General features: G+C 44.1%; 1 protein-coding gene across 5 annotated transcripts in view; it reads left to right on the top strand.

The window, feature by feature from the left end:
* The window catches only part of ELOVL6 (ELOVL fatty acid elongase 6), a 149704-nt gene that overhangs the window by 5136 nt on the left and 130810 nt on the right, over window positions 1-13758 (top strand). For 4 of the 5 annotated variants that reach the window (XM_053258055.1, XM_053258058.1, XM_053258057.1 and 1 more), the window contains one exon: window positions 4497-4529. The exons of the other annotated variant lie outside the window; for it this stretch is intronic. The gene's annotated coding sequence lies outside the window, so the exon portion shown is untranslated. The remainder of the gene's footprint in view (window positions 1-4496; window positions 4530-13758) is intronic. 5 annotated transcript variants of the gene reach the window in all.

Genomic DNA, 13758 nt, shown 5'->3' with positions numbered 1-13758 from the left:
AACATAGGCCACTGCTTTATACCGAATCAGACCATTTAGCTTAGCATTGTGTACTCTGACTGGCTGTACTGCATTGTGTACTTGGACTGGTAGTAGCTATTCAGGGTTTCAGGCAAGAGTCTTTCGCAGTCCTACCCAGACTGAATCTGGGACCTTCTGCATGCAAAGCAGATACTCTGCCACTGAACTGTGGCTCCACCCGCACTCATGTTTACCCCAACCTAACATCCTAAGGATTGTAGAAATGGAGCCCAAGGAGAGCATGGAGGGGACTGCTGGATTTGAATGACAGGACAGAAGCCATGGGAGATGTGAAGTCTGAAGTGTATTTGGGAGAAGGAATCCACCTAGGCTTGGGTGAAGAAAATGGCATCAGATGAGGGCATTATCTCATTTCACTTGCAGGAAGAGGGAATTAGTGGATGGATTGAAGCTAGTTTTGCTTGATGCTGGGATTGGAGGGTAGACACTTTTCATCCTTGGGCACTTCAGCTGAGGCCCAAAAGGGGTGACAGACTTTGGGCAAAGCTTGTATTTATGTCGTAATTTATTTATTTCTCTCTCTCTCTCTAAAATGGGAGGTGTCATCTGCCCTGGAATCTCTGCTATTTAATGCTAAGCTTGTGGGGAGAGGCTGCGGTTGTGAATGATGGAGGAAATGCATTCTGCACATGTCTTAGTTAGGCAACAGTTAGGCACTATTATCAATTTTTAATGTACATATTGCAGTTTTTAGTGTACATATTCAGCCTAATCACAAATTCTGGCACTGAAACCATGTCACGTATTAAGTAATTTATTATTTATTTATTTAAAATATTTTTATACCGCCCAAATGTTATTTAACTCCGTCTATTTAACCCCATCTTCTCCCAGAGCATTGATCGGTATGTGTGCATGCGTGTGTGCAGATTGACTACAGAGATGTTTAGATAACTGTGATGAAACACACCTATCCTATTATACTTGTCGTCCCATAGGGATTAATCACTTCACCAGTCCCAGGGCTGCACACCTTTGGCCCTCCAAGTGTTGCTGGACTACATCATCTCTGACTATTGGTCACTGTGACTGGGGATGATGGGAGCTGTAATCAAAACAGCATCTTGTGTAGCTTTCATGAAAACATGGTTGGAACCTGGTAGGATATGTGAATTTCAAGGTTTTTTTGGTGGATAGATAGATATGCGCAGATGATTTTTAAAGCTGCAAACTTCATAAAAGTATTTTCCGGATCCCAAAGGATGCTGTTAATTAAAATGAATAGTGTATACACTTATTGTTGATTAACAAACTTCTTCCGCCTTCTTCAATTTAGAGGTGAGCACGAATGAAAAATCGCAGTTTGGCTTAAAATTGAATTGTGCTGCCGAGCCAGTTTGGTCAAACTGACCAGTCCAGTCTGTTTGACTGAACTGGATCGGTGGTTTAGTGACTAATACTTGTAAAGGGGGATCTGGCGCAGAACACATGCACACACACTCTGGCCATTTCCGGTATGACACTTACCAGGACTGCAGGGAGGTATGCTGCAGCCCCGCACCAGTGGTTTTGGGGAGAGCACTGGTGGGAGGGAGTGGCAGGGAAGGTAAGGGCACCCTCCCTGCCCCTTAAAAGCCCCCACCCTCCGCCTCCCAGGAGTGCATGAACCAGTTCATGCACATCCCTAGTATTCAACTCAGAACAGATATATAAATGATCTTTACCTATTTTTAAAAGTAATACTTTTAACAAGTTGTTCAGTAAGAACTAATCTGCCTACTTTCCATTCACTATCCTTACAACTGGATTTGGTTCAAATCGGTTAGGTGGTCCACAAGTTAGACCTCTTGTGCCTCAAAACTTCATGTGTCCACCAGCTTGGTACCCCTATGTGTCACTCACTACAATTGTACCAAGTTTGGTTCAAATTGTTTTGACAGTCCACAAGTTAGCCCACTTGCACCTCAAACATTTATTCATCCACCATCTTGAGTCAGGGTGGGTGACATCATTACAGACTATGCCACTGAGGTGTCCCTACAGCTGTAGCAAATTTGGTTCAAATTGGTTAGGCGGCTCACAAGTTAGCCCACTTGCTCCTCAAAAGTTTATGCATCCACTATCTTGAACTGGGATGGGATATTACATCATCACAAACTATACCGCTGAAGTGTCCCTACAACTGTGCCTGATTTGGTTCATATTGGTCCAGGCATTGCAAAGCTGATGGGGGGATGGACACACAGACAAACACACAGAATGCTGGGTGATCTCATAAGCCTATTGGAAAGTAGGCTAAAAATAAATATATGTTGCCCAACCTGATCATAAAGTTTAACGTGTTAATCTAATGGATTCATCAACTGTGCATTACACAATCATGTTTCTCTCTATAAAAATTAAGCAACTCATAAAAAGAGAAACACCTTGATTTGCCATATCAAGGTTTTATATCTTGCTCCTGAAAAGAAGGATGCAGCACACAAGACTTGAGCAACAAGTTTTCTTTATCTCAGATTGTACTACAGGCAGTCCTCAGTGTAAAATGCTTCTAATTAAGAATGGAACTTAAGGCATTTCTAAACTGTGTTTCAACCTGTGTTTCAACGTGTGTCGACAATGAAGGAGGCTTGGTTGTCATGTGTGCAGGACAGGGTCATCTCAGTTATTGTCCCCAGACTTTGGAATGCTCTCATGGTGGGCATCCGCTCCTCAGACTCCATCATAGTTTTTAGAAAGCAAGTGAAAACTTGGCTTTTTACCCAGGCTTTTGTTTTTTGTTGCTGCTGCTCCTCTGTATTTTATGGTGTTATTGTGTGTGTGTTTTAAAACTTTTAATTAGATTTGTGTTTTTATATTCCAGTTTAATACTTTATTGAGTGATTGTTATAGTCTTATATTGTTTTACATGTTTGTAAACTGCCTAGGGATTTTTTAATGAGAGGCGGTATATAAATTTAACAATGAATAAAATAAACCTTGCAGCACTTGTTACAGTGGGGAGGCTGCTGGTGAGTGGACTGGGGATGTGCACGAGCCTGTTTGGAGGCCCTTTTACGGGCCTCTGGACAGGTTCGAAAGACCAGCGGTTCAACCGGTTCAAAAGCGGGGGGAAAGCTAGCCCAACCAGTACTGAGGAAGCAACAGTGCCCCTTCTGGCTTCATAGCAGATTACATGAAAACTATACACCATAAGTTAGTATGCATTTGTTGCATCTCCCAACACACAGCCCACATGCTCCTTCCTGCCCACACTCCTTCCTTTGCTATCTAGCTGTTGCCCAGGAGGAGAAGGAAAGCTATCCAGTTGCCTCCTTTTATTCCACAGAAAATGCTTTTTTCAGGTGCTGATTGCGTGCTTCTTTCTCTGCCTTGCTCTGAGCAGAAAAAGAATGCACCCAAACAGCTCTTGAATGAAGCTCTGACTGAAAGAGGCAGAAAGACAGCATTGCCTACCTTGCCAATCGTGGCCAAGCACCCGGTCTATCTATCTATCTATCTATCTATCTATCTAGATATCATAATTCTATACCACCTGACATGTGCATCCCTAGGCGGTGCACATAAGTTAATGTACACATTTTGCCTCCTTTCTCTCTTCCTTCCAGCGGTGTAGCAAGTTTAGAGTGGGCCCTGGGACATGAAAGTAAGGATGAGCCCTTCTGCCTCCCTCCACCTTCTTCCTCTCCCCCACCCCCATGTCTTTGCTGCAAAAGAACTGTAAGAACATAGCCCCCCCCCAAATTATCAGCATGCCCTTCCTCTCAATTCAATGCAAATAATATTGCACGCTCCCCACACATGCAAACAGCCCCACCCTCCCACCCCTCTCTCTCTCTCTCAATCTCTCTCTCTCTCTCTCTCTCTCTCTCACACACACACACAGTGGCAGCCTTCTTATTTATTTGTTATTTCTCTGTGTAAACCGCCCTGAGCCATTTTTGGAAGGGCGGTATAGAAATCGAATTAATTAACTAACTAACAACAAACAAAAAAAGCCCCACAACTAATTGTTGTTTTAATTTTACTGGTGCTGTGCAAACTATCTAATTTGGTTTTAAAAGTACTTCCCCCCCACCCCCGCCCCAGCAGCACCCTCACCAGCTGCCACTCTGTGTGTGTGCCCCCCCTGTGGCAGACCCTGCTTAGCTAAGGGGACAAGTCATGCTTGCTACCAGAAGACCAGCTCTCCTCTCCTAAAACCTCTCTTAATCACCTTATATATTCATACAATATAAACAATGCAGAGTGAAGTGTCACTCATCCAGTGGGGGCTCCTCCCTTAGGGGTCCAGGAACATTTCTCTCCCATGTTCAATTACAGCTATGCCCCTGCTTCTTTCTCCCTGCTCCACTTCTTTCTTTCCTCTCCTTTTCTACCGGGGCACGGGTCAAACTTCTGAGAAGGAAATTGGAAAGAGACCATAGCTATAAGGATACAAGGCAAGGTCAATCAAATTGAGCAGTTCATACAGTGGCCATTCAGATCTCTCTCTCTCTCTCTCTCTCTCTCAGATCTCTCTGGATGCTGACAACCAGGACATGAAGGTGATGATCTTCCCTTGTTTGTCTTTAGTATTCGGGTTATGCTGCCTCTGTACACTATTATTTATTTGTTAATGTTATACCTCATTTTCCCACTTAAAAAATGCTCAAGGCAACCTACAAAAGTCCACAACCAATAAAAACATAAGATGGCAATAAAATAATATAAGCAATTTGGAAACCAGAGACAAGAACAGCAAATAAAGAATAGTTTAAAATTCAGAATAAATAAAACAGTCACCAATCAAAAGCTCTATCGGGCAAAAGCCTATTTTAAAAGGAAGGTTTTTGTCTGACAGCAGAAGGTCAACATAAAAGGGTTATGGCAGGTCTCTGTTGGCAGGGAGTTCCCTTTGGCACGGCCACTGAGAAAGCCCTGTCCTGTGATCCAACCAAATACACATCTATATAGGACATGAAATAAATTAGATATGTGAGTAAGTTGCTATGTCCAAAGAAGGGAAGAAAATATCAACATTTCTCTCTGCCTGCAGTATCAAAGTTGGTTACCCTTCCCTGCTTATCTCAGCCCTAAGGAAATGGTTTTGAAATACCTTTGTACAATTCTACATATGTCACTACCACCCATCAGCATCTTCCATGTACACAAGATGACTAAACATGGATTGTATACCTGTTAGCTGACTTTATTTCAGTATTTCACACAGTTAAGGTAATTTGTTTAATTAATTTATTATTTATTTAAAATATTTATACCCTGCCCCTCCAGTGCACTACTGCTTGTGACGGCTCACAACAATAAGATAGACACAGATACAATAAAAGTAATAACATTAACTAAACTAATTTTTTTAAAGTCAAATTAAAAACCACAATTATTAGGTTCAAATTAAAACTGAAAATTATAAAAAGCTAAAGAACCTACCAGATATATATATGAAAACATTATTATTAATAATTAATTTGTTTGTTTGTTACGTTTATAAACCGCCCTATCCAGAGGCTCTGAGCGGTGTACAGCAGCTTTTTAAAAGACATAAAAGCACACAATTCAAAACACAGTGCTAAAAACAATATAAAAACAATTCAAAAACAATTCAAACAATTTAAAACCAATTAAAATACTTGTTAAAAAACAACACCACTTTAGAAGCCTTGGAAGGCCAGGCAAAACAAATAAGTTTTTAGGGCTGTCTGAAAAGCCGACAGCAAGCCTAAACTGAGGCTATCTGCCGGGAGTGCATTCCATAGACCAGGAGCAGCTACAGAAAAGGCCTGGTTCTGAGTTGGCACCAGATGTACCAGTGGTAACTGGATTTAACTTTATCGCACTGGTAACTTTATCCCACTTGTCCATTAATAGCACTCAAGGCACCTCTTATTTATTGATTTGATTTGATTTGATTTGATTTCTATACTGCCTTTCCAAAAATGGCTCAGGGCATTTTACATTAAAATAAAACTAAAATCAATTAACTTTTAAAATCAAAAACTGTAAAAACAACAAAAAACCATTATTAAAACATTTAAAAGCGGTCTAACCATTGCCTCCTTCAAATAAGGAGGCACACTACCTTCCCTCAGCGATGCATTTATGATACTAACTAGGCTACCTCCAACAATCTCCCTGCTAGTTAGAACCAGCCAAGTCGGGTAAGGGTCCAGAGAACAAGTGATAGGCCGCACCACCTTAAGGAGCTTGTCCACATCCTCAGGAATCACAGATTGAAACTGATCCAATCTAACACTGCAAGAGAGATTACTGGACACCCCCTTCATATACTTTACAGAAATAACAGAGTCCAAGATGGCCTGAATACAGGAGATTTTGTCCGCAAAGAACCCATTAAAGGTGTCACAGGAGAACAGTGTTTCTGGGGACTGTTTTAAGACAGAAGGAGCAGAAATTAAACTCCTCACAACCCGAGATAGCTCTGCTGAACACAAACCTGCAGACACAATGCATGCAGACCAAAATCTCTTTTTTTGCTGCATATATTGCCCCCGCCTTAAACCTTCAAATGGGTCCTATGCTGTGTCCTGTCAAATTTGAGCCGAGTTCTCCACTTACGTTCCAGTCACCTACCCTGCTGCTTCAGCCCCTGCAACTCCTCTGTATACCAAGGGGCCATTTATGAAGCAGGTTGGAAGGGAGGCTTAGGAGCAATCATGTCTACTGCCTTGGTGAGTTCCCTATTCCAGGTTCCCATCAGGGCATTGACAGAATCACTGGCTAGGAATGTGTGAACTGGTTTGGGGGTTCGGTTTGGGGGGTTTGAGGTCAAACCGAATCCCCCCGCCAGTTCCATCCGGACCAGAACCGAACCCCTGCAGCAGTTCGTGATTTTTTTTTAAATTAAAAATTTGTTTTTAGTACCTTGAGCCCCTTCGGGAGGCTACCTAAAGGCCATGGGGGTCTGTTAAGGTCCCCCCTCCCCCCGCTGTCCTCGGTTATCACCACTGTGGCCCATAAAAGAACCCTTTCTAGCCCATTCGGGCCTGTGTTATTTGGCGTGATTGCAATTTTGCCTGCCACCGTGCATGCTCAAATGGCCTCGGCAAGGCCTGGCATGGCCCAGGGTCTCACAGAGGTCCTTTGAGCATGTGTGGCAGCCTTTCCCCACCAATTCTCCCCCCCAAATGGCAGCTGTGCATGCTCAAATGACCTCTGTGAGGCCCTGGGCCATCCCAGGCCTCTCAGAGGCCATTTGAGCATGTGCGGCAGCAGGAAAAATGGCTGCTGAACCAAATAACAGAGGCCCAAAGAGGCCCGAAAGGGTTATTTTATGGACCGCAGCAGTTATAAACGAGGCCAGTAGGGAGAGGGGGAACCTTCATACCCCCGCCCACAGCCTTTAGGAAGCCCCCTGAAGGGGCTAGAGGTACTAAAAGTTTTTTTTAAAATGGCGAACCCTCCCCACCCCAGACCAGACCGGGGGGGAGGTTCGATGGGAGCCGGACTGAACTGGCCTGGTCAGGTTCGAGTGCAGTTCACACTCAAACCGAACCAGGCTAGCCAGTTCCGTGCACACTCCTATCACTGGCAGCACCAACATAAAAACCCTCCAAGGCTTTTTGGATCCTACAGGATACAGCAGCCTTTTTCAGGCAGACCATCCTAATAGGTCCACCACTCCCACATGGTTGGATTGTGGCTGTGACTAGGGATGTGCACGAACCAGTTCGGCAGTCCTTTTCCTGACCACTGGACCAGTTCGGAGGTCTGGTGTTTGGACCGGTTCGGTGTGTGTGAGAGTTACCTTTAAGTAGCAGGGAGGGTGCTCTTACCCCCCTCCTCGCCATGTCTTTCCCACTGGTGCTGCCACCAAAAACCACTGGTGCAGGACTGCTGCGTACCTCCTTGCAGCCCCGGTCAGCGTCAAACCGGATGTGCCCGATGAGCGTGTGTGCGCACAAACTGTTCACACCTTGCTCATGTTTACAACTCGGAAAGTGAGGAGAAGTCCTGTCCTGCCACTTTCACTCCCTCCCTCCTGCTGGCCTGGGTATTCACAATTAGAGCACTGTTTATCTGAAGGGGAAAGCATCAGCCATCACATTTAGGATGCTTTCCCCTTCAGACAAACAGCACTCTAATCGTGAGCATCCAGAAGTAGGGGATGAATGAAAGTGGTGGGATGGTACTTCCTCCCTGCTGTCTGAGCTTAAGCGTGAGTGGTGCTTTGCTTAACAACCAGGGATATGCGAATCGATTCGGGTACAAAACAATTTGTACCCAGATTTACCTGTTTTCAGTGATTTGTGGCCAAAACAAATCGCCCCTGTGCTCGGGTCCAAAACAAATCGCCCAGATTTATGGTCCCACTAATTTTTGGCTACAGGTAGCTTGTATTTTTTGCAGATGTTCCAGTGTATCATCCCTGCTACCTTGTCATGCCTTTGTTTGTAGTCAGTCTGTGCAATCTTTTTACAACAGCTGATTAGGTGGTCCATGGTTTCATCTGCTTCTTTACAAAGGCGGCACTTGCTGTTTGTGATGGATTTTTCGACTTTGGCTCTTATTGCATTTGTTCTTAGTGCCTGTTCTTGCGCAGCCAGTATTAAACCCTCTGTTTCTTTCTTCAAGTAACCATTCTTAAGCCATTGCCAGGTCATGGTGATGTCTGATTTTCCACTTATATTGTGCAAATATTGACCATGCAGGGGCTTATTTTTCCATTTTTCTGCTCGGTTCTTGACTTGTTCTTTCTTGTAGGCCTGCTTTGTTTCATTGGTGTTGAATAGTTTCTCATTCTTGACCATATGAAGTGCATCTTCTTCACTGTCCTTGATATATTCTTCAAGGCCTCTTTTCTCCTCCTCTGCTGTTTGATGGACTTGCAGCTTTCCTCTTCCACCTGAGCTGGGAGGGAGGTATAGCCTATCGACATCACTGCAGGGGTGCAGAGCATGATTGATGGTCATGATTTTCCTGTTCTTACGATCCAGTGTCTCTAGCTCTGCCTGGGTCCAGTCTATTATTCCTGCAGTGTATCTGATAATAGGTATAGCCCAGGTGTTTATGGCTTGTATGGTGTTCCCGCCATTGAGTTTGGACTTGAGGATTTTTCTAACTCTCCTGATGTATTCACTTCCAATTTTCCTTTTAACTTCAGTGTGTGCAATGTTATCAGCCTGGAGAATGCCCAAGTATTTGTAAGGTTCTTTCTCTTCCAGGTTCTTGATCTTGCTTCCATTGGGCGTTTCTATTCCTTCTGTTTTTGTTATTTTCCCTCTGTTCATTATTAATGCAGCACACTTGTCTAGTCCAAACTCCATTGGTATATCGCTACTGAATATACGGACAATGTTTAGCAGTGATTCGATTTCTGACTGGGACTTTCCATACAACTTCAGATCGTCTATGTATAGCAGATGGTTTATTTTACTTGATGTTTTAGATGTTTGGTATCCGAGGCCTGTTTTGTTGAGTATTTGTGAAAGTGGGGTCATGGCGATTACAAACAATAGAGGGGATAGTGAGTCCCCTTGGAAAATGCCTCTTCTAATGCTAACCTGTCCAAGTGTCTTGCCATTGATTGTTAACTGTGTACTCCACATGCTCATTGCTTTTTTAAATAAATATCTGAATGTTTTTGCTGACACCACTTGTTTCTAAACATTTTAGTATCCATGTGTGAGGCAATGAATCGAAGGCTTTCTTGTAGTCAATCCATGCAACACTTAGATTTGTTTTTCTTCTCTTGCAGTTTTCTAAAATCATTTTGTCAATCAGCAGCTGGTCTTTTGTGCCTCTGGTGTTCGAGCAATTTCCTTTCTGTTCAACTGGAAGCTGTTTGTTAGTTAATAAGTGTTGCATCACTTCATCTGCTATTATTCCAGTTAATAATTTGAACATGGTTGGCAGGCAGGTTATTGGTCTATAATTACTTGGAACTGCACCTCTTGCTGGGTCTTTCATGATGAGATGAGTTTTCCTAGTTGTTAGCCATAGTTCAATATCACCTCCTTGCATAATGTAATTGAACTGTTTTGATAGTTGTTTATGAAAGCTTGTTATGTGTTTAAGCCAGAAGCCATGCAGTTCATCGTCACCTGGCGCAGTCCAATTTTTAATTTTCTTTGCTCTTTCACTTATTAATTCTGGTGTTATTATTAGATCTTGCATTTGTTGGTTACATTTTTTTGAGCTCTTTCATCCAGCCTGCTTTTTTATTATAATCTATTGGATTGTCCCATAATTTCCCCCAGAATTGCACTGTTTCTTCTTTATTTGGTGTTTCTAGGTTTCTTGCAGTTTCTCCTTCTATGCTTTGGTAGAAACATCTCTGATTCGACTGGAATTGGAGATTCTGCCTGTGTTGTGTAATTCTGGCTTCATGTCTTCTAATCTTCTTTGACACTGCTGTTATTTGCTGCTTTATTATTTCCAGGACTTCTCTAATTTTCCTTGAATCTAGGTGGTATTTTTGGATCAGATACTGTTTGGTGTTTTCATTCTTCAGCTTCTTGTCTTTCATATCTTTCAGTTTACTAGCATCTGATCTAAGCCTGGAGATTTTATTTTCTAATCTAATCTTCCATTTAGGTGATGTACTGCTTTCTTGTTTTACAGGTCCACTGATCTTATATCCAAGCTCTTGTGTTGTTATTGTTGCTGCACTGTACATTAGTTGGTTTGTTTCTTGCAAATTATTGGTTGTTATTTCTGCAAGTGCAGCATTGTCATCTTTTAATGCCTGAGCAAGTTGTTTTTTGGCAACTGTTTTTAGAGCTGGAAGTCGAACCCTGGTGGTTATTTGGTTCATGTGCTCAGTTATTTTTTTCTTTATTTCTTGTTGCTTTTCTGTTAAACGGCATTCGGGTTTTTGAGGTGAAGGCAAAGGGGAGGTTGCCTTGTTTTGATTTTGAAACAGTTCAGCAACAGTGGCATCCTCTATTTCCAACACCTCCTCCACCTGCGCCTGAGCAACTTCTTCAATTGGTGGTAATTCTTCTTCCATATCTTGAGCCTGTGTTGCTCTTTGCAGTTCTTCCAGCTCAACTTCTGTGAATACTTTATTTCTTATTATGAATCTTCTCTGGTCTGCTAGCCTTTGTTCTGTTATTTCTGTATCTGGATGCTTCTCTTTCCAAATTTGGTACATTCTTTTTAAATAACCTCTTCTAGTTGGACTAGACTTGTAATAGCAGATCATTATTTCCTTGTTGGCATTTTTCATATATTTTTTTCGGTTAAGCGACGTTTCTTCCAGTAACCTTGCAGTCTCCAGCCCTGGTTGCTCAGTTGAAGATCCTGAGTCCTGTTGACCACTTGCCACCAGATGTCCAGAGACTATAGCACCTGGCGCGGTCCTTGTTGACCCGGGCGATGACCAATCCGGTATAGATTTATTAAAGTTACATCTCACCATATTGTTGATGGGAGAGGCACTCTTTGCCTGGCTCCTCTGGTGAGACCTGTCCAGTATGGTTGGACCTCTGGCATAGCTCTCACCTTCCTCAGAGCACACAAGCCCCACATCATCATCATCATCATTATTATTATTATTTTGATTTGAATAGGGCTCTAGGTTAGTTAACTTAGCCCAGTTAACTCAAAGTCAGCTAAGTCAAGGGTTCCCAACCTGTGGCACTCAAGATGCTGCTAAACTACAGCTCCCATCATACCCAGCTACAATAAATTATAGCTAAAGATAATAGGAATTGTAGTTCAGCAGCATCTGGAGGACTACAGGTTGGGAACCCTTGACTTAGCTGACTTTGAGCAGCCTTCTGTTTATACCATCAATGTTTTTACTAGCCACTGTTTCAAGTGATGGGTATTGAAGTGTGTTCTCAAAGTATGGACTCATCAAGTTTTCATAATGACCTAACATTGGGTTAGAAGCTGAGGTGGACTGAGGGAATTTTGGAGCCTGGACCTAAAGGCCTTTGGACAGGCCCCCCACTGGAGCCTCCCCTGCAAGTTAAGCATCATTCCCCTACACACACACACACACACACACACACACACACACACACACTACACACCACACTGTGACAAACACCATTTTTTTAACACATCGATTCTTGAGGGTACCAACAGAAACTGAACTCACAAGAATGTGAGAATATAAAACGGGTATATTTATGCAAAGCAGCATCATTCCAACTTTTCAATGCTAATTTAAGTGTGTGTGGTTGGCAGGGGTGGAGTCCACTTTGTTCAGTGAGTCCTTGTTAATTTCCCCCTGCAGCCTGAAGTACTGCCAGTGAGGATGCGAGACGGGGCCTTTTTTTACTGCAATGCTCTGTTGTACAAGGCCCTCCCCAAAGAAGTGTACATGCCAATTCTGATGCAGGCCTTTTGGCCAGCAACCAGAAAACATGCCCTTTTAAATAAGCCTTTAGGCTGAATGAAGTAATCATTGCTGTAACAATGGTTTTAATTCTGTTCTTATTCTGGCTTTTAATTTTTTATTTTTGTCTTTTTAACCAACAAATTGTTTTAAGTTCATCATTAAGAAGCCTTCCCTGGACCCCTTAGCGATGGATAGTTATAGGCCAATCTCCCTTGGTTGGCCACAGGGGCGGAGCCACCATAGGGCAAACGGCCCAGGTTGCCACCAACCAGGGTTCGTAAGTGCGGCCCCAGGCATGCCCCCAGCATCTGACATCAGATGCGGGGGGTGTTATTTTGGTCCCAAATGGGGCCTTGCAGCCCCATTTGGAGCCAAAATTGGCCCGTGCTGCGTTGGCAGTGCAGTTGGAGTGACTCTCCCTGCCTTAAAGTCTAGTCTCGCTGCCAATGCAGCAGGGCCGATCGATCTCCATCCCAAATGGGGTCGTGCGGCCCTGTTTAAGAGAGAGATCGGCCTGTGCTGCATTGGCAGCATGGCAGAGGCGTAACTAGGGAAAATGGCGCCCGGGGCAAGCACTGAAATGGCGCCCCCCGCGCCCCCCCGCGCCACAACATACTACATTATACTTAGGTTTTTCCTCACAAGCGCCCGCCGCCGCCAAGCCAGGCCACTGACTGGCCGCCAGGCGCCAGCAAAGCAATGGGGGGGCGTGGGCGGCGCGGAAGGGACCGCTCGTGGGGGATGGGCTGCCTACGCGCTCCCTTGACTGCTGCAGCGCTGCTGCACTGAGCAGGAAACATATGTATTAACAAAAAATAAAAAAAAATTAAAAGAAATTTTTGTCATGTCGGCGCCCCCCATGTGACCAGAAAATATGGCGCCCGGGGCACGTGCCCCCCCTGCCCCCCTATAGTTACGCCTCTGCAGCATGGCCAGAACGGATCTCCCTGACTTTAAAGCAGGGAGAGTTGCTCCGGCCCACACTGCCCAATGCAGCAGAGGCCGATCTCCCTTCCCATGGAAGGAAGACCATGACCCCTGCGTCTGATGTCAGATGCGGGGGCATGGCTAGCCAGGCCTTGCATCTGATGTCAGATGTGGGGGTGGGGCCAAGGGGCCACCACCAGTCTCCCTATGCTGCTGGTTAGGCAAGGTGATTGAGAAAGTGGTGGCCAACCAGCTCCAGGAGGTTTTGGAGGAAACTGATTATCTAGACCCATTTCAAACTGGCTTTAGAGCTGGCTATGGGGTTGAGACAGCCTTGGTTGGCCTGATAGATTACCTTTACTGGGTAATCGGCAGAGGGAGTGTGACTCGGCTGCTTCTTTTGGATTTCTCGGCGGCTTTCAATACCATTGGCCATGGTATCCTTTGCCTGGGAGAGTTGGGGATAGGGGGCACTGCTTTCCAGTGGTTCTGCTCCTATCTCTCAGGTAGATTCCAGATGGTGGAGACTGGTGACATTT

Source organism: Hemicordylus capensis, chromosome 5 (assembly GCF_027244095.1).
Source record: "Hemicordylus capensis ecotype Gifberg chromosome 5, rHemCap1.1.pri, whole genome shotgun sequence".
Classification (NCBI taxonomy): Eukaryota; Metazoa; Chordata; class Lepidosauria; order Squamata; family Cordylidae; genus Hemicordylus; species Hemicordylus capensis.
The sequence above is the reverse complement of the archived record's forward strand: the minus strand, read 5'-3'. Positions and strand labels throughout refer to the sequence as shown.